Here is a 15,717-nt window from a genome sequence, read left to right on the forward strand (position 1 = left end):
GACACTGCTCTAATGAACTGACACCCGCCCTCACCTCCATTTTCAACTGGTCACTTCAACTCTCAATTGTGCCTGCTTGTTTCAAGTCAGCTGTGATCGTACCAGTCCCCAAGAAAAATAACATCACTTGTCTTAACGACTATAGGCCTGTTGCCTTAACTTCAGTCATCATGAAGGTTCTTGAGAGACTGGTATGCAAACATCTTTCCAGCATTAAACTTGATCCCTATCAATTCGCCTACAGAGCCAACAGAAGTGTAGACGATGCAGTGTCCCTCTGTATGCACTCCATCCTCCAACACCTGGAATCCAGATCCACATATGCTCGCATTCTTTTTGTGGATTTTAGCTCCGCATTCAATACCATCATTCCTGTAAAGTTGATACACACTTTACAGGAACTGGGGGTCAACTCATCTCTATGTAAATGGATCTATAGCTTTCTATGTGACAGAAAACAGATGGTAAAAATTGGTAACCATGTCTCACTGGCTAGGTTCCTGAACATCGGCGCCCCCCAAGGTTGCGTTTTATCACCTCTTCTGTACTCTGTATACACACATTTTTGCTGTTCACACTCTGACTCTGTCTTGTTATTTAAGTTTGCAGATGACACATCTGTGGCAGGTCTTATTACCAATAACATCGAAACCGTTTACCGTAGTGAAGTAGAGGAGCTAGTAAGGTGGTGTGAGAACAACAACCTCATACTTAACATCTCAAAAACTAAGGAGCTGGTTGTTGATTTCAGAAAGAAGGCCACCCCCCTTCTCCCTCTCTTCATCAATGGAGAGGTGGTTGAGAGGGTCACCTCCTTTAAGTTCCTCGGGACCACCATACATCAATCCCTATCATGGGAGCTCAACACCAGTCTCATAATCAGTAAGTGCCACCAGCGACTCTACTTCCTGCGGCAGCTCAAAAATTCAGGGTCAGTCGACCAGCCATGACCCACTTCTATAGGTCAACCATAGAAAGCATACTCACATTCTCCATGCTTGTCTGGTATGGTCACACAACCTCGCAGGATAAGATTCGGCTGGAGAGAATAGTGCGCCGAGCTTCTAAGATCATCGGTTGCAGCAGACTTCCCTCAGTGACATCACTTTACTCAACAAGACTCACCAGAAAGGCCAAAAAAATCATAGCAGACCACTTTCACCCGGCACATTACCTCTTTAATCTCCTCCCATCAGGAAGGAGATATAGAAGCATTAAAAATAAAACATCTCGCTTCAGAGACAGCACCTACCTCCAAGCCATCAGATATTTGAATTTGCATTAATCACTTTGCACTTTCTTTTGCACTTGCACTTACGCTTAACATGACGCTGCTGGGTACTGTCCTTCATGTATATATTGTCCTTCGTACGGTATTGTCTGTATTATTTATTGTGGTGTATGTGGTGGTTGTATTGTACTGTATTGTATCTGTCTGAGAGCGAACCAAGACACATTCCTATCAACTTGTTGACATGGCAATAAACTTCTTGAATCTTGAATCTTGAATCTTGAATCTTACCCGCCAGAAACACGGTTATGTGCCATGACCCTATTATCCTACATAGACACAACCAAAATATTCGAGGGAGATGAAAAGCCTTGTGGGTCAGTCATAAAAAACCTTATGGTCGGGTGACGAGCCATTTCGAGATGGCTCAAGCAGGTGCTAAAATCTGCTGGGATAAAAACTAACATGTACAAAGTTTATTCCACCAGGGCAGCATCCACGTCGACGGCTAAAATAATGGTCGTGCCTGTAAACCACATCCTGGCTACAGCAGGATGGTGGGGGGAAAGACCGTTCAGAAATTTTATAATAAACCGTTGGCAAAACCTGTTTTATTTGCAGGAAAGATTTTACAGACTGCAAATATTTAATTTAAGCCCAGGGGAACAATTTAATTTCTTTGTTGTTATTGTTAAAAAAAACCATTGTGTTTTTCTACAAACAGATTCATTGGTTGATTACGATAACACACTTCCTCCCTCAAAGACTTCGGCAGTGATGTAGTAATAACTGTTACATGGTTTGAAATCACAGAGCTTTGAAATCTTCACGGAATCACTCACGTGACTCCGAAGTAAAATAGTAAGATTAAACGAGAATTTACCAGTTTGAAGTTTGATCTGTATTTTATGAGGAGTTACGATGAGGGATCACGTCCCCTCCGCTCCCACCCTCAATAATATGGGTCAAATTCATAAACTGATGTCTCCTTATCTTTACTATGTTTACTTCAATAACTGTGTCTATCTGTGATTCCACACCGCTGCTTTGAAGTATGCCGCGCATGCGTGCTGAACGGGTTCTTCACGTAATCTCTCATCGTAACTCCTCATAAAATACAGATCAAACTTCAAACTGGTAAGTTCTCGTTTAATTTTACTATTTTATGCCGCCCATATGGTTAATGTAGGCCACCACCGTAGTATTATCTATTTATGACCGTACATGCAAGTGATGCATATTTATACATATGCTGTTAAACCATAAAAAATCACCCAAATATTTCTAGATAATTAATGCCCAGTGTAAGTGGTAACGATGATTCTGGGTTAGTCCATCTACGACTTGTGCTGGATATAGAGTTAGTTGCTCCCCAGTCTTGAGTTTGGATAACTGACGTAGGGTTAGTGATGATAATAGGCTGAAACTATGTCAAACGTTTTTTGCCCACCACTGTAGTTCTGATATTACTTCAGTGGGTAACTTCATGAAACGATCATGATGACCTGTATGTCGTTTTTGGTACAAAGGTTCGAATTATGTAACTGGAAATGCTGCTACCATTATCCCAATTACTCTGTTACTTGTCGAGTAGTTGATAGTTTGTTGACCATTAAATTGTTGTACGATTGTGCCAATTCAACTATGTTGTCTCTTGGCAATGTTACAGTCACATAGACTGAAGTAATTGTGAAGCCCAAGTAGTCCATGATAGAGGATGGCTTCAACTTAGATTTATCTGGATGTAAGACAACCCCAGGGTTTCGAATAACTGTTTGGTAGCTGAACAGCTTACATAGTCAAATTCATGGTCTTGCCTACCATTTAGGTTATCATCAAGATATGCCATGACAATATGTTTTTGTCTTCTGAATATTGCCAGAGCTGATTTTAGTGTCTGGGTGACACTCTTGGGCTGATGTGAGCCCATTGGGTAACGCTTTAAACTGCTATAGCTGCCCCATCCAGGTAAATTTCAGGTATCTGCGATGACCCTTGTGAGTGGTACTAAATGGTAAACATCTTTAAGATGAATGCTTGCCATGAAGTATCCTTTGGAATTTAGTTGTTTGGCAGTAACAACCGGTTCCATTTTGAAATGTATATACTTAACTATATACTTATACTAAACTTTTTTTTTTTTTTATGATTTAGTGAATATATTTGATACAAATTGCAAGGGTTCAGGTTTCCCCATGACACCCTTTGTAATTATTCTCACCAGTTCAGCTTGTCCCTCTTGTTTCTTTAACGGAGAGAGAAAACATACCCTCTGAGGTGAATGTTGACCTGGTGGCAATTTTTCTAGTATGAATTGTATTCACTAATGCCATTGAGTATATACTGATCACTCGTGATAGACTCCCATGTGTTAGTATGCTCTATATACTGGTAGGAACCAGACCCACTTACCTCCATGGTTATGGGTATTCTTCTGTTTCCTGCCGGTCCAACGAGTGTTGCACGTCGTCTGACGTGGTGGTGACGTTGGGGATGGCACATTTTCCATGGGGTCCGCTCTGGGCCCTGGTCTAAATAAGACTTTCGGTGATAGATGCGGACCCCGAGCTTTCATCAGTCCGATATGGTAGACGTTGACTGATGGATGCGATGGGGTGCTGCTGCGTAGGAATTACTGTTTTTGGTTACTCGTCCTGGCCCAGGCCTCATGAGCCGAAAGTTTTGTAAAACCTCTTGCATGTCCTTCATATGGTTTGTGAGGTTTTTGCCACAGAGCAGTGGGTCTGACTCAGTGGCTGGGGTCTTATGACTTGTTTACGAAGGTTGTGGTCATCTCCGTATTTGTCCATGGAACGAGGAAAAAACGATGTGATGGCTGTCGTCAGGCTTGACGGCCTCCTGCACGTGGGGTTCCACGTAGCTGTCCACCACACCTAGCAGCTCTTCCTGTTCCTGCACCCCTTGCATACTCCCGAGATCTTCAGCCATTGCCCCTGTTCTTGACCAGCCCAGTCCTGGTCACCAAAGCTATCCTCTGGAAAGGAGGAAGCAATGGGCAGTGCACAAGGCACTGTGCAGGGAGTGCCTGACCCCCCTCTGCGAGGGCGCCCCTCCTGGGGTGCACCTCGCTGGAGCTCCTGCTCCAAGAGCCGCTCCATGCGGCTCATGCGGCTGTCTTTCCCCCCACTGGTGGAGAGACTTCCCCGTCCGATAAGTCGGAGCCACCAGCCGGATGCCTCTTCCTTGGCTTTTACATCCAGCCCGCTGCTCAGGCGCTAGCGGGGCTGGGCTCGGTCGCGGTGTCGGGATAGCGGAGCGCCGGGTAAGCGATCCTACCGCCTTGTTGCTGCCCCCGCGATGGAAACGCTCCTCCGTGGAGTCGAGCGGGGACAGGTCTGTTCCGTTGCTGCCCCCCCGAAGGAAAGCTCCTCCGTGGAGTCAAGCGGGGGACAGGTCTGCTCCGTTGCTGCCCCCCCCTGAAGGAAGGCTCCTCCGTGGAGTCGAGCGGGGGACAGGTTTGTTGCAGAGCCTTTCTTCTCTGCCGGACAGCAGAAGGCTCCCTGTGAAGGAAACCGACGTCAGCTTACCTGACGGTCCGTTCTTTCACCTCCATAGCGGGAGAGCCCGACTCCCGCTGTGCCGCTGTTGCTCTGCTGGACGTAATGCCGCGCATGCGTGCTGAACGGCTTCTTCACGGAATCACTCACGTGACTCCGAAGTAAAATTGGTATCCATTTAGCATAATGTGCAAACGTCCCAAGAACCCTTCGTAGAGAGTTTAATATGGCTGGAGCAGGTATCTCTTTGAGTGGACGGAGTCTTTCTGGATCAGGTTTGATTTCCAACCCAATAACCAAGAATATTAATTGATGACACTGATATTATTGACTTAGTCTCATTTAATGTTAGATTTTTTCTAAAAACCGTTGTACATTTTCATCATGTTCAGCTTGGCCTTTTCCTGCAATAGTTATATTATCAAAATAAGGGAAAGTATCTTGAAGGTTTTTCTGTTCAACAAGTTTGTCCATCTCTCTCTGAAGAACAACCATGCCATTAGTTACACCAAAATGAACTCTGCAGTAGTGGTATAATTTCCCATTTGCTTCAAACTCAGTGTATTTCTTCTCTGATTCCTTCAAAGGAATTTAGCAGTAAGCACTTTTTAAGTCAAAAGTAGAGAAAATCTTATACTTAGCTAATGTATTGATAATCTCTTCTATACGAGGTAATGGATATGCATCAAGCTCCGTGAACTGGTTTATAGTTTGATAGCACAATAACTTGTGCCCTCCAAGGGGAAGAGCTGGGTTCTATGATACCTATTTGTAAAAGATTAGTTACTTCTGTGTTGATAAAGTTCCTATCATCTTTACTATAATGTCTTGATTTTGTAGCAATTGGCTTGCACTTAGAGGATAAATTAGTGAATAATGAAAGACATTCAACAGATGCAGCAGAAAAAACACACAATACTGGTGGCTTTGACAATACAAGATCAGGCATAGTCCCTTCATACATTATTTGAAGTAATCTGTGCAGTTTCTGAAAATCCTGACCTAGAATTATATCGCTGCACAAATTTTTCAAAATAGCATGACATACAGATTTATAGCTAGTTTTGTTCAGAATAAAGTCTACTATACAAGATCCAATAATTTGAGTATTGAGAGTTGTCAGAGCCATCGAGATTTCTCTATTTGAAGGAATTGTAGTTAGATTTAGTCAAGACATGAGACTCCTTCTTGCAGGCAAATCAGACCACTTCCAAAAGACATGGTCTGCATTTATTGACTTACTACAAGTATAAGGTGCAACAGTAATTTAAAAAATAAATGGTGCCAGGATCTGGTAATCGGGATGAAAAATATGAAGTTGGTATATCCCTTTTTGCGCGGTTTTTCACAATAGAGCAATTGTTTCTCTTTCTTTCTTTCTTTCTTTTCTAGGGTCTATTTCTTAACTTTCTTCCCTAACTCTTTCTTTAAGGGGCTTTTTTTTTCAACACTCTCTCGCACTATCATGACTCTCTCTCACTTTCTTTACTTTGTTTATTTCTATCTTTCTCAAAGCCCAAAAAATGAAGGGATACAACAAATGTAATAAGATATATGTGGCTTGTACTACTGTAATTTATTGTTCTTCTAATAAATAAAATAAACAAATAAATAAATAAAAAAGATCAAGCCACTTGCTCACTTATAAAACTTTCTGAACTGCCAGAATCAAGTAGTACATTAAGTGTATGGCCATTGATGGATACATTGTAGCTGAATGAGACAACTCTGAGGAAATGCAGCTGTAATTGCACATAAAGAAGGCTTACACATGGCAGCAGTCACAATTTTAGTAGTTGCTTTGGACTTGCATAATGCCCCTTCTTGCCACAACTATTACAAGTTGCCTCGAGCAGGGCATCTCTCTCTCTCTCTTATGAATATTACCCCTGCAAAAGTAACACTTCCTTTTTGAATAATTATATGCTGCAGCAAGGGCACCTTTATCAGTAGAAATTGTTTCAGCTTGCTCCATATTAGTACATGGGTGAGATTCTTTTGTAGTAGTTGCAGCAGAATACACATTAGATGAGCCATAAGCATCTGAATTTTTCTGAGCCAAGTCTAATGAGTAAGCTTGATTGTTAGCTGACTGTAAATCCAAGGTTTTGTTTTCTAATAGTCTCTGTCGCATTAAAGGCAATGCCAAACCATTGATATAAGAGTATCAAATAAGTTCCTGTCGATATTGATCAGCCGTAACTGCTTTGAAGGCAGTCTTTACTAAGTCTTTGAAGTTCTTGTAAAAACTCATCAAGTGACTCACCAGGTTTTGTTTCCGAGTAGCAAGGAGGTGTCGAGCGAATGTCAGGTTGGGTGTCTTAATGAGCTTAGTACATCAATAGCACAGTCATAATTTGTACATTCCTCTATGTAATCGTATACATTAGAAGAGACAGAGCTTATTAATGTCTTGAGTCTGTCTGATGCATCATTGCCACACTCATCAAATAAGTTATTTAGTATAGAAACCAGTGCTTCCAATTCTTTGCAGCAGCAGGCGAGTTGAGATCCAGATCCAAGCATTGTGGTTTCAATAGTTTCTGCATCCCAATGTCGGACGACTTGACCTCTTAAAATTAAGTCGCTTAAGTTGTGAGGCAAATGAAACTTTACACTACTCGTAATTTACTTAACTTTATTTAAGCTTTAAGCAACTTATTTCTTTAATATATAACACAGAAATGATTGGCAAACATGGCTGATTCTTTCCCGCCCGAAATCTCCGCACATGCGCATACTTTGGAAAAGCCCCGCACATGCACACACTCTAGAAGAGCCCCGCACATGCGCACATGCGCCCACTTCAAGTCGGCAACAGGATCCAAAGTTAACTGCAGGAAAAGCGAGGTCTTGTTCCTCGGCAACTGGCCTGACTGATCTACCATCTCCTTCACCATCAAGTCTTCCTTGTTGAAGGTGCCGAGGATGTGATTCTGGAGGGACCGAGGCATGTGACAAGAATTGGCTGGAGCTAATAGCTAAGATCTGAAAAAAATTGGGGCGGTGGAAGCAGCGTTCCCTCTCAATAACGGGAATGAATTTGGCCATCAAGCGTGTGTCGCTGTTGGGTCTTTTGTACTGGGCACAAGTGCAGCCCATTCCCTGCCCGTCTGCCTCAGCAATCACCCAGGCCACTGTCCAGTTCATCTGGGGTTCATAGATGGATTGAGTCTGACAATCGGAATCTTACTGCCAGTGCCGTTCGCAGAGTGTGGATTTGTGAAGAGAGTCTGGATAATGATGAAAGGGTCCTTGACATTGTTTATTCCGAACAGCTCTGTACTCAGTTTTACGTGCTGTTCCCAGTGACACATTCGGAGATGGACATCAAATGTTGCTGGAAGGTCATCAACTCGGTTAAAGACGCCCTTTGGTCTACCCTGAACTTGTTGACCTCCCAGTACAGCATGGTGTCTGTCTAGACTGCAGGAGAGACTCACTCAAGTTTGGTGCAGCCAACCATCTTGCGGAGAACCACGGTCCAGGATCCTTCCATTGCTGGTCATTGATACCCCTTAACCAAGGGAAGGGATATCACCCCAGGGGGACAGATGGGAGGCAAGGGTCCTTGATATAAGGATACTTTGTGAACAGAACCGAACATAACACTAACAAATTAATGTATAGACACTGAGAAGACTTTTTGCACAGCCCTTGGTGTGTATATATTCTTTATTATTCTGAATATTGTTTATTATTGGAAAAAAATATTTTAAATGCTATTGTAGTATCCGCATCAACTACAATGAATGAATGAATTAATACTTTATTGTCACCTGTGACAAGTCACCGTGAAATTCTTTGTTTTGCATTCTCAAGGTATGGGTATGTAAAATACATATTATCAGGTAATAGGTTAACGTGGATGTCAATTGATAGTCTGTCTCCCGAGACAGAAAGATCAAGATGGGATAGAGAAAACGGGGAATTATAGACCAGTTAGCCTGACATCGGTGGTGGGAAAGATGCTGGAGTCAATTATAAAAGATGAGATAGCCCCACATTTGGATAGCAGTAACAGGATCTGTCCGAGTCAGCATGGATTTACAAAGGGGAAATCATGCTTGACTAATCTTCTGCAATATTTTGAAGATGTAACTCAGAAAATGGACAAGGGAGAGCCAGTGGATGCAGTGTACCTGGACTTTCAGAAAGCATTTGATAAGGTCCCACATAGGAGATTAGTGAGCAAAGTTAGGGCACATGGTATTGGGGGTAGAGTGCTGACATGGATAGAGAAGTGGTTGGCAGGCAGGAAATAAAGAGTACGGAGTAACGGGTCCCTTTCAGAATGGCAGGCAGTGACTAGTGGGGTACCGCAAGGCTGGGTGCTGGGACCGCAGCTATTTACAAAATACATCAATGATTTGGATGAAGGAATTCAAAGTAACATTAGCAAATTTCAGATGACACAAAGCTGGGTGGAAGTGTGAACTGTGAGGAGGATGCTATGAGAATGCAGGGTGACTTGGACAGGTTGGGGGAGTGGGCAGATGCATGGCAGATGAAGTTTAATGCGGATAAATGTGAGGTTATCCACTTTGGTAGAAAAAACAGGAAGGCAGATTACTATCTAAATGACGCCCAGTTGGGAAAAGGGGAAGTACAACAGGATCTAGGGGTCCTTGTACACCAGTCTATGAAAGTAAGCATGCAGGTACAGCAGGCAGTGACGAAAGTGAATGGCATGTTGGCCTTTATAACAAGAGGAATCGAATATAGGAGCAAAGAGGTCCTTCTGCAGTTGTACAGAGCCCTAGTGAGACCACACCTGGAGTATTGTGTGCAATTTTGGTCCCCTAATTTGAGGAAGGACATTCTTGCTATTGAGGGAGTGCAGCGTAGGTTTACAAGGTTAATTCCCGGGATGGCGGGACTGTCATATGCTGAGAGAATGCAGCAGCTGGGCTTGTACACTCTGGAGTTTAGAAGGATGAGAGGTAATCTCATTGAAACATATAAGATTGTTAAGGGCTTGGACACACTAGTGGCAGGAAACATGTTCCCGATGTTGGGGGAGTCCAGAACCAGGGGCCACATTTTAAGAATAAGGAGCAAGCCATTTAGAACGGAGACGGGGTTTATACCTAAAAGATACTCATTTAATAATCTGAGACGTCTGTTTAATATAATGTACTCGCATAAAGTAGAGGAAGAAGATATATCAATTATTTCTTTGGATGCAGAGAAAGCATTTGATCAGATAGAGTGGCAATACTTATATAAAGTACTACAAAAATTTAACATGGGAGAGAATTTTATAACATGGGTAAAATTATTATATGATAAACCGATGGCAAGAATTTAAACTAATAACATGTTATCTCAAAAATTTCAACTATCAAGGGGTAATAGGCATGGATGTGCATTATCACCCCTGCTATTTGCCCTTATGATAGAACCCCTGGCTGAAAGTATAAGAACTCATCCGAATATTCAGGGCTATAATACCAGGGACTCAAAGAATAAAATCTCATTATATGCAGACGATATACTTTAATATATTACAAAGTCACAAACGAGCATACCAAATTTATAAAATTTAATAGAGGTATTTGGGTCTTTTTCTGGATATAGTATAAACTGGAATAAAAGTGAAATCATGACATTAAAACCTCAAGAACCTACACACTTATTGAAGTTCCCCTTTAAAATCGCAACAGAAAATTTTAAATATTTGGGTATTCCGATTACTAGAAAATATAAAGCATTATTCAACGCTAATTTCATACCTTTATTAAATAAACTTAATACGCTGATTACATTTTGGAAAACACTTCCCTTATCATTATTAGGTAGAATAAATGCAATAAAAATGATCTTCCTACCACAATTACTATACCTATTTCAGTCAATGCCGGTATATATACCAAAATATTAAAAAAAAAAATTATACTCTAATATTACTAATTATATTTGGGACTATAGATCACATAGAATAAAAAAAAAACACTTATGTAAACCAAAAGCGGTCGGGGGACTTTTACTTCCGAATTTTATGTATTATTACTGGGCAGTGCATATTAAGAATATGATTTATTGGTTGGATAGTTCTACCCAACAGACAGAATGGATAAAAATGGAGAAGGAGGATTGCCATCCTTGTAATATAGGAACGATCCTCTTCTCCCCAAAAAAACTGAATAACACAATATATAAGAATAACCCAATTATATATGGTACAATAAGAATTTGGAAACAAATAAAATTATCTTTAAAATGAAGAAATCTATCATTGTTAATGCCAATAGCGAATAACCCTTTATTTAAACCATCTCTTATTGATAAGACATATAACCAATGGGAAAGTCTCGGAATTAGAAGGATCGGGGATATGTACGAAATGGGAAACCTACTATCATTCCAACAATTACAATTTAAATTTAAATTGAAAAACAACCAATATTTTAAATATATTCAGATTTGCGATTTCATGAAAAAATATATACAAGGATATCAAAAAATAACCTCGGAAGTATTGGAAGAAGCAATGAATATTGAAGCTGACTCACAAAAATTAATATCATATTTATATAATAGTATTCTAAATATAGACCTACCATCAACAGAGGTACTTAGAGAAGAGTGGGAATGGGAACTAATGATAAAAATTACGAAGGTTACATGGGAAAAATACTTGATATATATTCACAAATGTTCAATTAATGTAAGACATAATCTAATTCAATTTTAAATTGTACAAAGATTATATTATTTATTTATCCAAATATATCCGCCACTTGTGATAAATGTCTAGCCCAAAATGCAACTATAACACACTCCTAAGTTTCCTGCATAAAACTTTATAGATTTTGGAATGATATTTTTGAAATATTTACAAAATTAATTCAAGACAAGAATGGAACCTAATACTGAAATGATTATATTTGGCGTAAAGGAAGATGGGAATAAATTGAACACATCTCAAAATCTATTCTTTAACTATGGTTTAATAATAGCAAAAAAATTAATACTTAAATTTTGGAAGGGTACATCAATACCAACGCTTAAAATGTGGATTGCAAGTATGTTGGACACCGCTCATCTTGAGGAAATGCGATTCCTCCTAATGGATAAATCAGACCAATTCATAACTCCATTCGTCGTTTTTTTGGAATCATATGGTGCAACACAATTGTAAAAAATAATTGTTTCAGGACTGGACGAGGGTTGGTCAAGATTATAAATAATGATCTCCTTTTTATATTTTCTTTTCTTTTCTCTATTTTCTCTTTCTCAACTTTCTTCATTTACTCGTTTTCTTTCTTCACACACTATATATTTCACATCTTTCTATCCTTTACTATCTAACTTCTTTTTCTTATTCAATGTAACAAAAAAAAAGAAGTTGTACATAAAATGTATTATGAAAATATATATTAGACACTTTGGTGCCATATGATTGTACTTACTTCTAATAAAATAAAAAATAATAAAAAAAAAAAAAAAGAACGGAGATGAAGAAACATTTTTTCTCACAGAGCGTGGTGAGTCTGTGGAATTCTCTGCCTCAGAGGGCGGTGGAGGCAGGTTCTCTGGATGCTTTCAAGAGAGAGCTAGATAGGGCTCTGAAAAATAGAGGAGTCAGGGGATATGGGGAGAAGGCAGGAATGGGGTACTGACTGGGGATGATCAGCCATGATCACATTGAATGGCGGTGCTGGCCCGAAGGACCAAATGGCCTGCTCCTGCACCTATTGCCTATTGTCTATTGTCTAAAGAGGAGAATGGTTTCAGAGATAGTCCAAGTGAATTTGAGGGCAGGGTGGAAGTTATTTGTCAATGTAGCGGAGAAAGAGTTGGGAATGGTGCCAGTGAATGATTGGAACAAGGACTGTTAAACGTAATCAACAAACAGGCAGGAATAAGCAGAGGCCCATGTGTGTGCCCATGGCTACACCTCTGATTTGAAGAAAGTGAGAGGAGTTGAACAAGAAGCTGAGGGTGAGGACAAATTACATCAGATGAAGAAGAGTGTTTGTAGATGGAAATTGATTGAGTCTCTGTTCTAGGAAGAACCGGAGGTCTCTGAGACCTTCCTGGTGGGGGATGGAGGTGTGAAAGGACTGCACTTCCATGGTGAAGGTGAGGCCATGCGGGTCTAGAAAGTTTATCTAGAGTTGAAGAGCATGTGAGGTAGGTCAGATGGGACTGGACAAGGGGGATAGGATGGAATCAACGTATTTGTAGATGAGTTCTATGAGGCAGGATTTGATAGAAACAATGGGTCTGCTAGGGCAATCCTGTTTATGGATATTGGGAAGTATTGAGCAGAGCAGGGCTGGTAAACAACGGGTTGGAGGCTATGGAGGGGAGATGAAGTCAGAAACAGTCTCGTGTTTGACTCTGGGGTAATGGTTAAGTGCAGGTATGATTAGGTGTCCAAGACCTGGTACCTGGCCTCAGCACAGTAAAGACACTACCTCTTCCTGAACTTCTTCTATCAACTTGTTCCATTAATCCACCACCATCTGAGTGAAAATGTTGGTCCTTTTATAATATTTAATAGGAACCTCCTCAAATATTCCCTCTCACATTTGACCTATATCATAGAGTCATAGAGTGATGCAGTGTGGAAACAGGTCCATCGGCCCAATTCGCCCACACCGGCCAACACGGTCCCAGCTACCCTAGTCCCACTGCCTGCACTGGGTCCATAACCCTCCAAACCAGTCCTATCCATGTACCTGTCCAAGTGTTTCTTAACGATGCTCTACAATAATATCCAGTGGACAACCATTTACTGTTTAGGCCCTGCCCTTGTTTGACATCCCAAAATGCAACAACTCACATTTCTCTGCATTAAATTCCATCAACCATTCCTCAGCCCACCTGGCCAATCGATCCAGATCTTGTTGCAATCGTTCACAACCATCTTTACTATCTGCAAAACCATTAACTTTTGTATCATCGGCAAACTTGCTAATCTTGCACTGTATGTTCTCATCCAAATCATTGATGTAGATGACAAACAGTAATGGGCCCAGCACCGAGCCTTGTGGCACACCACTAGTCACAGGCCTCCATTCTGAGAAGCAGCCTTCCACCATCACCCTCTGCTTCCTTTCATAGAGCCAATTAGCTATCCATTCAGCTATCTCTCCTTGGATCCCATGAGATCTCACCTTCCAGAACAGCCTACCATGCGGAACCTTGTTGAATGCCTTACTCGGGTCCATATCGTCTGGTTCTTGGTTCCCTTACCCTGAGTAAAAGATAGTGCATTCACCTGACCTATTCCACTCATGATCTTATACCATTCTAAAGATCACCCCTCAGCCTCAGGGAATAAAGTCCTAGCCTGTCGAACTTCCCCTATAGCTGAGGCCCTCATGGCCTGGCAATATCCTCAAGAATTTTCTGTGCATTATTTCCAGCCTAATGCCATTCTTCTATAGCAGGGTGATCAAAACAGAAAACAAAAAATGGCCTCACCAATGCCTTGTCCAACTCTGATATAACATTCCAACTTGCATACTCAATCCCCTGACTGAAGGCCAATGTACCAAAAGCCTTTTCTACCCTATCGGCCTATGATGCCACTTTAAGGGAACTTTGCACTGGCTCAACTCAAGGAAGGACATTATTGGACCTAGTATTGGGAAACAAGCCTGGTCCGGTGCTGGTGTTTCAGTGGAAGAACGTTTGGGGGGGATAGTGGTCACATCTCTACATGTTTTAACAAAGTTTATTAAAAAACCTCACTAAGTACTGGGGTGACTCAACGGGAAAGCCAGCATCTTTGGAGGACTGGTTCATAAGTTTTAAGATGGTTTTGAACAGGTGTAAGTCTGCACCTTGGAAGGAGGTACTAAATTCGATTAAGGTAAATGAATAAACAGGAGGTAGAATGAGTACATTGGGAGCAGTTGTCATTGGGTAAGTCCACATCTGACACGTGGGAGATGTTTAAAGGTTAATGATGAAAGTTGATTAAAGTTCAAGACCCAATGGGATCTATCCCAAGTTATAAAGAGAGGCAAGAGAAGAAGTTGTCATGACCTTGAGAAATATCTTCGCCACTTGTGTAGCCAGAGGTGAGGTCTGGGAGGACTGAAGAGTTGCCAATGTTGGTCCTTTATTTAAGAAGGGGAAGTAGAGGCAACCCAAGGAATTCTAGGGCAGTGAGCCTCACGTCGGTGGTCGTGATAGGATTTGCTTGCACTGGAATGAGAATAGGCTAAGTAGGGAAAGTCAGCATGACTTTCTTGGCAGCATGTCATATCTTGATATAGTTTTTTGTCAAAGGCAATTAATGAAGGTTGGACAGTGGAACTTGTTTACATGGAATTTGATGAGGCACATGATAAAGTTTCTCATTCATACGCTGCGGCAACACGGAGAACAGCCTGGGGACTCATTCCCTATATCAAGCCAACGATGCAAGAGTTACTTTTGCGTCAGTGGGGTACTGATTGGGGATGATCAGCCATGATTACATTGAATGGCAGTGCTGGCTCGAAGGGCTGAATGGCCTACTCCTGCACATATTGTCTATTGTCTAGTATCTAAAAGTCACCTGTCACAGGAGGGGTATGAGATTTGAGGATCTAATCAAAGTCCATGTGAGGGGATGAAGCAGATGGAAGGTCTCCTGGACTATCCTTGCTGATTAACCCTGGGAGTGATTCAGTGGGACTGAGGGCCAAACAAAGAGGGAAAAGCTGAGAACAGGAGTGGGCATCAACCATGGGATGGGTTCCAAGTCGGAGTGAGTGTAGCGGGGAAAATGCTCGTGATCAGAGTTGAACTTATTTATCTCCCATGGCTCACTCCACACTTTCACTCTCATTATCTGATGCTGACTGATGTCGACACACAGATCAATGACAGCTCCCTCTCTTTGGGAGAAGGGAGGTCGATTGACCGACCAATGGTGCCAACTTAACAACCTGGCTCTCAATGTCAGTAAGATCAAAGAACTGAATGTGGACTTTGGAAGAGGAAGGATGAGGATCCACAAAC

This window comes from Amblyraja radiata, chromosome 27, assembly GCF_010909765.2.
Source record: "Amblyraja radiata isolate CabotCenter1 chromosome 27, sAmbRad1.1.pri, whole genome shotgun sequence".
NCBI classification, from domain to species: domain Eukaryota; kingdom Metazoa; phylum Chordata; class Chondrichthyes; order Rajiformes; family Rajidae; genus Amblyraja; species Amblyraja radiata.